Genomic DNA, 14001 nt, shown 5'->3' with positions numbered 1-14001 from the left:
TTTTCCAATCATTTGGAACCCTCCGTTCCTCTAGAGACTTGCGGTACACGGCTGTTAGAAGGGGGGCAACTTCTTTCGCGTACTCTGTGTAGAGTCGAATTGGTATCCCGTCAGGTCCAGTGGACTTTCCTCTGTTGAGTGATTCCAGTTGCTTTTCTATTCCTTCGACACTTATTTCGATGTCAGCCATTTTTTCGTTTGTGTGAGGATTTAGAGAAGGAACTGCAGTGCGGTCTTCCTCTGTGAAACAGCTTTGGAAAAAGGTGTTTAGTATTTCAGCTTTACGCGTGTCATCCTCTGTTTCAATGCCATCATCATCCCGGAGTGTCTGGATATGCTGTTTCGAGCCACTTACTGATTTAACGTAAGACCAGAACTTCCTAGGATTTTCTGTCAAGTCGGTACATAGAATTCTACTTTCGAATTCACTGAACGCTTCACGCATAGCCCTCCTTACGCTAAGTTTGACATCGTTTAGCTTCTGTTTGTCTGAGAGGTTTTGGCTGCGTTTAAACTTGGAGTGAAGCTCTCTTTGCTTTCGCAGTAGTTTCCTAACTTTGTTGTTGTACCGCGGTGGGTTTTTCCCGTCCCTCACAGTTTTACTCGGCACGTACCTGTCTAAAACGCATTTTACGATTGCCTTGAACTTTTTCCATAAACACTCAACATTGTCAGTGTCGGAACAGAAATCTTCATTTTGATCTGTTAGGTAGTCTGAAATCTGCCTTCTATTACTATTGCTAAACAGATAAACCTTCCTCCCTTATTTTATATTCCTATTAACTTCCATATTCAGGGATGCTGAAACGGCCTTATGATCACTGATTCCCTGTTCTGCACATACAGAGTCGAAAAGTTCGGGTCTGTTTGTTATCAGTAGGTCCAAGATGTTATCTCCACGAGTCGGTTCTCTGTTTAATTGCTCGAGGTAATTTTCGGATAGTGCACTCAATATAATGTCACTCGATGCTCTGTCCCTACCACCCGTCCTAAACATCTGAGTGTCCCAGTCTATATCTGGTAAATTGAAATCTCCACCTAAGACTATAACATGCTGAGAAAATTTATGTGAAATGTATTCCAAATTTTCTCTCAGTTGTTCTGCCACTAATGCTGCTGAGTCGGGAGGTCGGTAAAAGGAGCCAATTATGAACCTAGCTCGGTTGTTGAGTGTAACCTCCACCCATAATAATTCACAGGAACTATCCACTTCTACTTCACTACAGGATAAACTACTACTAACAGCGACGAACACCCCACCACCGGTTGCATGCAATCTATCCTTTCTAAACACCGTCTGTACCTTTGTAAAAATTTCGGCAGAATTTATCTCTGGCTTCAGCCAGCTTTCTGTACCTATAACGATTTCAGCTTCGGTGCTTTCTATCAGCGCTTGAAGTTCCGGTACTTTACCAACGCAGCTTCGACAGTTGACAATTACAATGCCGATTGCTGCTTGGTCCCCGCATGTCCTGACTTTGCCCCGCACCCGTTGAGGCTGTTGCCCTTTCTGTACTTGCCCAAGGCCATCTAACCTAAAAAACCGCCCAGCCCACGCCACACAACCCCTGCTACCCGTGTAGCCGCTTGTTGCGTGTAATGGACTCCTGACCTATCCAGCGGAACCCGAAACCCCACCACCCTATGGCGCAAGTCGAGGAATCTGCAGCCCACACGGTCGCAGAACCGTCTCAGCCTCTGATTCAGACCCTCCACTCGGCTCTGTACCAAAGGTCCGCAGTCAGTCCTGTCGACGATGCTGCAGATGGTGAGCTCTGCTTTCATCCCGCTAGCGAGACTGGCAGTCTTCACCAAATCAGATAGCCGCCGGAAGCCAGAGAGGATTTCCTCCGATCCATAGCGACACACATCGTTGGTGCCGACATGAGCGACCACCTGCAGATGGGTGCACCCTGTACCCTTCATGGCATCCGGAAGGACCCTTTCCACATCTGGAATGACTCCTCCCGGTATGCACACGGAGTGCACATTGGTTTTCTTCCCCTCTCTTGCTGCCATTTCCCTAAGGGGCCCCATTACGCGCCTGACGTTGGAGCTCCCAACTACCAGTAAGCCCACCCTCTGCGACCGCCCGGATCTTGCAGACTGAGGGGCAACCTCTGGAACAGGACAAGCAGCCATGTCAGGCCGAAGATCAGTATCAGCCTGAGACAGAGCCTGAAACCGGTTCGTCAGACAAACGGGAGAGGCCTTCCGTTCAGCCCTCCGGAATGTCTTTCGCCCCCTGCCACACCTTGAGACGACCTCCCACTCTACCACAGGTGAGGGATCAGCCTCAATGCGGGCAGTATTCTGGGCAACCACAGTCGTAGTCCGATCGGTGGATGCGTGGGACGAGCTGGCCGTCCCCGACAAACCCCCATCCGGACCTCCACAGTGATGCCCATTGGCAACAGCCTCAAGCTGTGTGACCGAAGCCAACTCTGCCTGAAGCTGGGAGCGAAGGGATGCCAACTCAGCCTGCATCCGAACACAGCAGTTGCAGTCCCTATCCATGCTAAAAACTGTTGTGCAAAGAACTTCTGAACTAATCTACAGAGAGCGCAAACAAATCGACAAAATTTAAACGGTTATTAAAATACAAGATTGCCTAGTAAATGCAGTAATGCTGCTACTTGCGCACTGCTGACACACTGCTCGGCGGCGGAAGGAGACTACGCGAATTTACACTGTTCAGGTACTAAAACGCGATGCTACAACTCTCAAATACTATAATACGTCCGAAATTTATGAATTAAACAATGCAAGTACCAAAAACACGCAAAGAAATTAAGAATTAAACTATGTAACAAATGAAGTGAGCTAGGAGTATACGACTTGCTGCTGCAGCTGCTTATCCAACGGCGACAGGGAGCACACTGACTGTGACCAACCGACACTGGCCGTTCAAAACAAAAACAGAAGGCAAACGACTACGCGAATTTACACTATTCAAGTACTAAAACGCGATGCTACAACTCTCAAATACTATAATACGCCCGAAATTTATGAATTAAACAATGCAAGTACCAAAAACACGCAAAGAAATTAAGCATTAAACTATGTAACAAATGAGTGAGCTAGGAGTATACGACTTGCTGCTGCAGCTGCTTATCCAACGGCGGCAGGGAGCACTACCTGATCCTCTGTAGCAAAATCTCTACATAGCCTCCCTATGTTTACAGTTACCTGAGCCAATCCTGCATTGGGCTTCACAATGCTATCTATATGTACACACATTTGAGTACCACAATTGGTGGAGGAGTATGTCAGCACTACCAACAGAGAAGTCCATTTGGGTAGCGAGGTGTTTGATCACCTCGACTGAGTGTCCGCACGTTCCAACATCGCAGAACTCACAGCTTTGTGCTACTGCCCAGCAAGTGGGAGATTGGACTGGTTTGTGCCACCTTGTTCCGATGATGTCAGACGCCTCGCCCAACGACTCACCGTGCTTTTGTTCACTGCCACGTCTCCGTAGACATTCTCAAAGAACCTATGAATATCTACTATGCTCTGGTTTTCCGCAAAAAGAAACTCAGTGACAGCTATCTGCTTGGAACACACCTCCGTCACGGACGTCATTTTGAAGGCTACGTATCGTACTGCCACCTGTCGGAGGTTCATGACACTGTAGGAGCTGAAGTGGGAATATTCAACGATGTCCCACAACAAATTACGCACTTTTTCAACCGAAATTGGCCAAAAAAAGTGTCACATTACTTACTGAACGCCCCTCATACTCCTGATCATGATTTGTATCTAAACGTAAAGGAATTATGTGAACATAATCGGAGCGCATTTCATATCGGAATATGAAGCTGAAAAAAGGGAAGCTGTACTGTGTCTTCCCCATGACACAACTAATAGAAAAACATCGTGAATTCAATTTACCAACTTTTGTTGCCGTCATTGAGAACGAAAAGGCATTTGATAAAGTAAATCGAAACGAACTGCTGGAAATTTTAATAGCGGTTTATGTATGAATAACAAAATACAGATAACAATAATAGGCAGCAGACGTAATATGGTTGAAATAAATCAAGGAGTTAGACAAGGATGTCCCTTCTCATGTACTCTTTTTAGCATGTGTATCGACAATATAACCAGAACTTGGTTACAGACAAAAAAACATCTTAAAATTAACGATGTGGATGTTAGTACCCTACTTTTTGCTGACGACCAAGTAATTATTAGTCAGAATGACTTAACAGAAGCTGTCTTTGTGTAAAATAACCAGAGAATACAATCTGAATGGCTCCATCACAAAAGACAAAATCAATAGCTTTTTTAGGACCCCAGCCCATGCGAATTGAGATTGAAATTGAATTTCACAGCATAGAGCAGCATAATATCTTTAAATATTGAGCGTGGAGTATTACACACAGGGCAAACAATGAAATACAAAGTTGCTTAGACCTATTTAACTATTTCTGTGGAACTTTACGCAGAACATTGGGATATACTACTAAAGTTCTATATGTTTATGGCTACACCAGTACGGCTCTATTTATGTGAAAACTTCACTCTTAAGAAGAGAGATGAAAAGAAAATAGAAGCATATTAAGCCGGCCGGGGTGGCCAATCGGTTCTAGGCGCTTCAGTCTGGAACCGCGCGACCGCTACGGTCGCAAGTTCGAATCCTGCCTGGGGCATGGATGTGTGTGATGTCCTTAGGTTCAAATGGCTCTGAGCACTACGGGGCTTAACATCTGAGGTCATCAGTCCCCTAGAACTTAGAACTACTTAAACCTAACTAAGGACATAACACACATCCATGCCCGAGGCAGGATTCGAACCTGCGACCGTAGTAGTCACGCGGTTCCGGACTGAAGCGCCTAGAACCGCTCGGCCACCGCGGCCGGCGATGTCCTTAGGTTAGTTAGGTTTAAGTAGTTCTAAGTTCCAGGGGACTGATGACCTGAGCTGTTAAGTCCATAGTGCTCAGAGCCATTTTTTTAAGCATATTAAAAATATTTCCTTAGATACGTGGCTCGATATAGGTACTTTAATGGACAACAAGAGAAATGCAGACATCCGAGCTGAGCTGAATATTCAAAACATAATTGACATAATCAAATGGTTCAAATGGCTCTGAGCACTATGGGACTTAACATCTGTGGTCATCAGTCCCCTAGAACTTAGAACTACTGAAACCTAACTAACCTAAGGACATAACACACATCCATGCCCTAGGCAGGATTCAAACCTGCGACCGGAGCAGTCGCGCGGTTCCGGACTGCGCGCCTAGAACCGCTAGACCACCGCGGCCGGCAATTGACATAATAAAGCAATATCAATTAAGATGGAAATAAGATATTAAACGTATGGCAGATGGAAGAATCACTAAAGCTATAAAACAATATAAACCAAGAGGCAAAAGATCTGTATGAAGACCAATGAAGAGATGACTTGACCAAATCTGAAGGAGACGCAACCGACCCCAAACGTCGAATCCTTGATGTAGATGTGTGTAGATAATTGGTGCTTCTAATAAGACAAAAAGGCTACTATGATCTTATTTTTAATTTTAATAACCAACAGCCTCAGTTGCATCGTTTACCTAGATTTTACCTAGGTTTCAGTCGGGATAACCCAAGCTTCTTCAGAATAACAGTAACTACCGTTTGTCCATAGTGAACATCGTCAAGTTAACACTACAAATCCATAAATTATCGTCAGACTGTAAAAACGTATCCGAAACTGCCTCGGCCCCACTTCGTGACCTCGATGCGGCAGCCACGAGTGCTGTACTCGAACTGACCGTAGCGTCATGGTTCAAATGGTTCTGAGCACGATGGGACTTAACATCTGTGGTCATCAGTCCCCTAGAACGTAGAACTACTTAAACCTAACTAACCTAAGGACACCACACACATCCATGCCCGAGGCAGGATTCGAACCTGCGACCGTAGCAGTCACGCGGTTCCGGACCGAGCGTAGCGTCATGAAGCCCGCCTATGCGGACACAATACCTTGCGCCTACGCATAAACTGTATGATGGCTACTTGTTGGGACAAGACACGAACTTAACTCCTGACCTTGAATTTACTAGTAAAGTGAAATAAAAGGTATAGCTGAGGAAAAGGGCGTATATATTATCCTGTGCAGGACGTACTTAGATCAACTGTCTTAACATGTATGGAGTATTCATTGGTCGTGATATGAGGAAGACATCATGTGCTTACAAGGTATGACCTGTCTAGGAAAATTTTGTGCTTAATCACGAAGTTTAATCACCTAAAAAGAACTTAGGAGTGGGAAGGATTATATAAAACCAACATCGTCATTGTTTTGACTAGGTCTAGAAATTTTTAAGACGTAATTGTTAAGCACTTGCTTAGCTATGGTTACAACGCACGAACATCCTATTGACTTAGCACACAAATGGTCATGACTGAACGTACGAACAAGTCTATATCTAATCTGTAACATCCGGCAATACGGGCCCGTATTGACGCTACGGTCAGTTCCAGTACAGCACTTGTGGCTGCCGCATCGCGGTCGCAAAGTGGGGCCGAGGCAGTTTCAGATAAGATTTTAGTCTGACGATAATTTATGGATTTTTAACTGACTAAACCAGAGGTCGTACAGAGTTTCAGGGAGAGCATACGGGAACAATTGACAGGAATGGGGGAAAGGAGTACAGTAGAAGAACAATGGGTAGTTCTGAGGGATGAAGTAGTGAAGGCAGCAGAGGATCAAGTAGGTAAAAAGACGAGGCCCCGGGAGTAGACAACATTCCATTAGAACTACTGACGGCCTTCGGAGAGCCAGTCCTGACAAAACTCTACCATCTGGTGAGCAAGATGTACGAGACAGGCGAAAGACCCTCAGACTTCAAGAAGAATATAATAATTCCAATCCCAAGGAAAGTAGGTGTTTACAGACGTGAAAATTACCGAACAATCAGTATAATAAGTCACGGCTGCAAAATACTAACGCGAATTCTTTACAGACGAATGGATAAACTGGTAGAAGCCGACCTCGGGGAAGATCAGTTTTGATTCCGTAGAAATATTGGAACACGTGAGGCAATATTGACCCTACGACTTATCTTAGAAGCTAGATTAAGGAAAGGCAAACCTACGTTTCTAGCATTTGTAGACTTAGAGAAAGCTTTTGACAATGTTGACTGGAATACTCTCTTTCAAATTCTAAAGGTGGCAGGGGTAAAATACAGGGAGCGAAAGGCTATTTACAATTTGTACAGAAACCAGATGGCAGTTATAAGAGTCGAGGGACACGAAAGGGAAGCAGTGGTTGGGAAGGGAGTGAGACAGGGTTATAGCCTCTCCCCGATGTTATTCAGTAAAGGGGAACAAAGGAAAAAAAGTAAAGGGAACAAAGGAAAAATTCGGAGTAGGTATTAAAATCCATGGAAAAGAAATAAAAACTTTGAGGTTCGCCGATGACATTGTAATTCTGTCAGAGACAGCAAAGGACTTGGAAGAGCAGCTGAACGGAATGGACAGTGTCTTTAAAGTTGTATATAAGATGAACATCATCAAAAGCAAAATGAAGATAATGGAATGTAGTCGAATTAGGTCGGGTGGTGCTGAGAGAATTAGATTAAGAAATGAGACACTTAAAGTAGTAAAGGAGTTTTGCTATTTGGGGAGCAAGATAACTGATGATGGTCGAAGTAGAGAGGATATAAAATGTAGACTAGCAATGACAAGGAAACAGTTTCTGAAGAAGAGAAATTTGTTAACATCGAGTATAGATTTAAGAGTGGAGAAGTCGTTTCTGAAAGTATTTGTGTGGAGTGTAGCCATGTATCGAAGTGAAACGTGGACGATAAATAGTTTGGACAAGAAGAGAATAGAAGCTTTCGAAATGTGGTGCTACAGAAGAATACTGAAGATTAGATGGGTAGATCACACAACTAATGAGGAGGTATTGAATAGAATTGGGGAGAAGAGGAGTCTGTGGCACAACTTGACAAGAAGAAGGGACCGGTTGGTAGGACATGTTCTGAGGGATCAGAGGATCACAAATTTAGCATTGGAGGGCAGCGTGGAGGGTAAAATTCGTAGAGGGAGACCAAGAGATGAATACACTAAGCACATTCAGAAGGATGTAGGTTGCAGTAAGTACAGGGAGATGAAGAAGCTTGCACAGGATATGGTAGCATGGAGAGCTGCATCAAACCAGTCTCAGGACTGAAGACCACAACAACAACAACAACAGTTTTAGCTTTACGATGTCCACTATGGACAAACGGTAGTTACTGTTATTCTGAAGAAGGTTGGGTTATCCCGACTGAAACCTAGGTAAATTCTAGGTAAACGGTGCAATTGAGGCTGTTGGTTATTAAAATTAAAATTAATATTTATATAGTTGCTGACAGAGCCGCGAAATGTTGAAAATATTTAACTATGATCTTTGGTTGATGTGAATAGACACAGAAGTTTGGAATAGTTCGTCTCAATAAGTTTTCAGTGTAAATCCAATTACGGGGTTGTAACATTTCAACGTATAGTTGGTACTTGCGGACACCTTAGGTAAGTCCCGCGGACTCTAGAGGGCGTGAGGACGCTGGGAAAAGAACCTCTGATCCAACAGAAACTTAAATGATAAATTTGGTCGCCCTCAGGACCTGTCCACATCGGCTGACAGTGTACTACGACGGTGTCGACCGGCCACTGAACAGCAGAGAGGAGCGCCGTAGCGGAGAGCTGCCAGCAGTCGCAGACACAGACGCGAGTAATCAGCCACCCCCCTTTCCACGTCAATTGATCCATCAGGCGCGCTGGCCCCTCGGCAGTCAGCGGCGGCGGAATTTTCACCAGCCTTCCGCCTCTCAGCCACCGCCCCCCGCCTGTGATCTATCTGCTTCACTTCTCTTCGCCTAATCGCCCTAATTGCTCCTTCAACAGCCTGGGAGGCATCTCACCTGTTTTGTCACTGTCCAGGCACGCAGTAATCGAGAGCCGAAACAAAACTCTGACGGACGTATATCTTCTACACTTCAGTTCATTGCTCGTATGCTGTCAGTTGTAGCAACGAATTACTGTAACTAGTTACTGTTATTGTGTTTTTCATGACGAGATTCAGAGGATTAAACTTGCTTCATCAGGAAGATTTATGGCAATTAAGATGGCATGGATGTATCGTATTTTTGACTGTTGGATGACCTGTGGTGCTGTCAGAGAGAAAAAGCTATTTCAGTAAAAAGGTAGGTCGATGTTTTTGTAGCGCAAGAAAACAATAGGCGAGAGTGTTATGCCACGGAACAATTTTCAAATTTTCGCATATAGCTAGCACTGCAAGAGACGATTTCTTATTCTATTTTGAAACGACAGCATTCACTTTGCGTGCTGCATTCTCTTTCTGAAATTACAAAAATTATTCCGGAAAAAATAAAGTTTCGGCAAATGTGAGAAACTGTTCCAAAAAATGGCTCTGAGCACTATGGGACTTAACATCTGTGGTCATCAGTCCCCTAGAACTTAGAACTACTTAAACCTAACTAACCTAAGGACATCACACACATCCATGCCCGAGGCGGGATTCGAACTTGCGACCGCAGCAGTCACGCGGTTCCAGACTGAAGCGCCTAGAACCGCACGGCCACACCGGCCGGCAACTGTTCCAAGGTACAGCATTGTCATGCACATAGAAACAAGTATTTCAATCAAAATTAAATGTGTTGCAATAGAGAAAATCTTTTAAATACTGTATATAACAGTACAGGGTGGTCCAAAAGTCCGGAAACACCCTCATAAAATTCAAATGAAGTAGCAAACAAGAAAACAGAGTCCCTACACACGAGGAACGGAAAGGGGGAAACTTTATAGGCTATGCCACCGACATGGCGGCCATCTTGAAAGCCGCCATCTTGGATTCAACTCCAAAATTTCAAATGGGAAAGTGGTCATGTGACATATCAAACAGATAGCGAATTTCACCAGAAAAACAATGCCGTTGTCATTTTAAACATAGCTTTATTCATTCTCGGGTTATAGCCAGATACATGTGGCAGCGGTGGGACGCTCGGCAGCATGTGTGTTATGTGCCGAAGAGACATTACGCCGATGTTACACAGTCCCGAGAGACCACCAACAGTCATAGGAATGGCTCGATATGTTGTCCATTATGTTGGATTGTTAACCCAGTCCTGATGAACTTTGACCAACACATCTGGCTGAATTTGACCACACGCATCAACAATGCGCTGCTTTAGATGATGCAAATCCAGTATTTGCACAGAATAAACCAGTGCTTTGACATGACCCCAAAGATAAAAATCCAAAGGAGTCAAATCTGATCACAGCACCCCTACGACCAATCCACTTTTGAGGGAACTGCACATCCAGGTATGCTCGCACATTGTGCCCATAATATGGTGGGGCTCCATCATGCTGGAAGGATTCCGGAAATGTCCCACCTCCGTTAACAACGAGGGAAACACTTCTTCATCCAATAACCTCAGATAACCGTTGGCTACTAACGTACCATCAATAAAAAAGGTCCAACGACTTTGGTTCCCCACACACCACACCAAAGCATCACTTTTTGTGAGTCGACAGTTTTGGAAGCATCAATCCAGTGCGGATTTCTGTCGGACCAGTATCTGTGATTCTGCTTGTTCACTTCACCAGATGAAGAAATTGGCTTCATCACTGAACAGCACCTGATAGGGGAAACGTGTGTTTATCTGCAGCTGCTGTGTCACCCATTCTGCGAACTGTGCCCGACGGTCTGCGTCAGCCTCGTTCAGGTGTTGGAGAAGCTGAATTTTGTACGGGTGCAATTTGTGCTGCGGTAAAATTCGCAGTATGGAGGTACGGCTAACCCCACATTTTTATGACAGGCGACGAGTACTCCGTTGCGGACTCTTGCTAAATGATGCCAACACGCTCACTGTTATTGCTTCACCGGTCACGGATTTTGGTCTTCCTGCCTTAGGTTTATCTGCGACAGATCCTGTTGCTCGGAATTTGGCCAAAAGCTTGGCAACTGCGCTGTGAGTGATGGGCTGTCTGGTTGGGTGACGACTGTTGAAATCCTCAGCAATGTCCCGTGTGCTTCTTTCTCCTGATATCAGGATGATTTCAATGCGTTCTTCATTGGCTAAGGACATTTTGTAACCTGTAAATAAGGAATCAATGAGTAACACGTTAGCATGAGTAAATGATACCTAACAGTTAAACACATGTGACATATCAGGCATGGGATAGTCACTTTGCACCGTTTCAGACTCCATTTTATGACTTTTCAGTACGTAATACTCACGCTGCCGAGCGTCCCACTGCTGCCGAAAATAATTGGCTATAACACGAGAATGAATAAAGCTATGTTTAAAATAACAACGGCATTGTTCTTCTGGTGAAATTCTCTATTTGTTTGATATGTCACATGACCACATTCCAATTTGAAATTTTGGAGTTGAATCTAAGATGGCCGCTTTCAAGATGGCCGCCATGTTGGTGGCATAGCCTATAAAGTTTCCCCCTTCCCGTTCCTCGTGTGTATGGACTCTGTTTCCTTGTTTGCTACTCCATTTGAATTTTATGAGTGTGTTTCCGGACTTTTGGACCACCCTGTATATGTGGTACATTATTACTCTACTACACACTAATAATCAGTAAGAGAAAGCACATTAAGAAGTACTATCATAAACCACTTACAAATTAATAAATTTTGAAATAAAAGCTATTGGTAACCGACACAGATATTCATTTCCAAGACGAGGAAATTTGTTAATACATTAAAGAAAGCCGGACGCGGGGGCCGTGCGGTTCTAGGCGCTTCAGTCCGGAACCGCGGGACTGCTATGGTCGCAGGTTCGAATCCTGCCTCGGGCATCGATGTGTGTGATGTCCTTAGGTTAGTTAGGTTTAAGTACTTCTAAGTTCTAGGGGACTGATGACCTAAGATGTTAAGTCCCATAGTGCTCAGAGCCATTTGAACCATTAAAGAAACTCAGTTCTTTTTCAAACATCACGTGTTTCATGCATGGTAGATGATGTTGCATTACCAACGAAGTATGGCTTAATCGTCCACACATTGTGTAACTAGTTACTCACGGTAAAACTCTGTAACAGAAGAATTAACATACCTCAAATACCTTTAATATATCATACAGTAGTGAAATATTATGTACTCATATTGGCTCTGAGCACTATGGGACTCAACTGCTGAGGTCATTAGTCCCCTAGAACTTAGAACTAGTTAAACCTAACTAACCTAAGGACATCACAAACATCCATGCCCGAGGCAGGATTCGAACCTGCGACCGGAGCGGTCTTGCGGTTCCAGACTGCAGCGCCTTTAACCGCACGGCCACTTCGGCCGGCTTAAGTACTCATATTGTCGCAGAAGAAGCTGAGTAGCACAGTCACCGTGGTGTAGTGGTTATGATATTAGACTGTTACAGCTCAGGTGTGTTTTGAACTCACGACCCTCCTTGCAACAGTCTAGTATAATAACCACTACACCACGGTGACTGTGCTACTCAGCTTCGTCTGACTGAGGGCCGTTCTTAAGTGTCTCCAACAAGGCGGACTGAAACTTAATCCAAGAAAGTGGCCGGCCGGAGTGGCCGAGCGGTTCTCGGCGCTACAGTCTGGAACCGGGCGACCGCTACGGTCGCAGGTTCTAATCCTGCCTCGGGCATGGATGTGTGTGATGTTCTTAGGTTAGTTAGGTTTAAGTAGTTCTAAGTTATAGGTGACTGGTGACCTCAGAAGTTAAGTCGCATAGTGCTCAGAGCCATTTGAACCATTTGAACCAAGAAAGTGTCTCTTTGGAGCAAAAGAAATCAAAATATTTGGACACCTTGTGTCAAACGAAGGTGTGTGGCCAGACCCAGAAAAGGTGAGATCTATAAAGGAATTTCCTATTCCTAAAAGTAGTAGAGATGTGAGAAGCTTCCTCGGATTATGTTCTTATAACCGTCGTTTTACTAACGACTTTTGTATCAAAGCCAGGCCACTCTTAGAGTTGTTAAAAGCCGATGTTAAATTTATCTTGGGTGGTGCTCAACAAGATTCTTTTGATGTGCTGCGAAAAGCTGTGACGACTGACCCTATACTTGGTCTGTATGATGACAGATCACCTACAGAACTACACACAGATGCCAGTGGGTATGGGATCGGGGCTGTTCTGGTGCAAATTTGGGATGGAAAAGAGAAGGCTATAGCCTATGCTTCTAAGAAACTTCCAAAAACCGAGAATAACTACTCAACTAAAGAAAGAGAATGACTTGCTGTGATCTGGGCCATGTGCAAATTTCGACAGTATCTCTATGGAAGGCCATTCACAGTTGTTACAGACCATCATTCACTTTGTTGGTTGACAGGTCTTAAGGATCCAATAGGACGACTCACCAGATGGACACTACTTCTTCAAGAGTATGACATTACCATAGTGTACACAAGTGGAAGAAAATACCAAGATGCCGACTGTCTATCAAGAAACCCTGTGCAAGACCATCAAGACTTTGATGAAGATAGTGACTGTCTCGCTGCACTCCAAGATCTCCCTGCTGAGCAGAAGAAGGACACCAAGATATCTCAAATTATGCTTGCCTTAAATCGGTCACAGGATGTGAAAGGACAATTTAAGGGAGTTAATGATTACTTTGCAAGAAAAACTTTAATCCGTTTGCAAAGCAGTGGCTACCAGTGATTCCTAAACACATGCACTTAGATTTTCTACAGAACATTCCAGTACAATGATCCTTGGCATCTGTGGATATACCTACAATGTACTTGAACCGAACATAGAAATTAAAATTTCACCGTTTAGGTGAGTTTTGTACTCACGGCCCTCTATGCAACACTCTAGTATCATAACCACTACACCACGGTGGGTGTGCCATTCAGCTTCTTCTGCGACATTATTTACAAGTGCTGCACACTACACAAGCTCCTGTCTTACAACAGAAACAGTAGAAAATATGGCGGTTCCTTGTGTGCGTTCCTTAATGCGATTCTAAAATCAGTCCCTATGTGGGGAAGCAAGCGCTGTATCTGTATGACTACGTTGACG

The sequence above is a fragment of the Schistocerca nitens genome, chromosome 3, assembly GCF_023898315.1.
Source record: "Schistocerca nitens isolate TAMUIC-IGC-003100 chromosome 3, iqSchNite1.1, whole genome shotgun sequence".
Lineage (NCBI taxonomy): Eukaryota > Metazoa > Arthropoda > Insecta > Orthoptera > Acrididae > Schistocerca > Schistocerca nitens.
Note: the sequence above shows the minus strand (reverse complement) of the source record.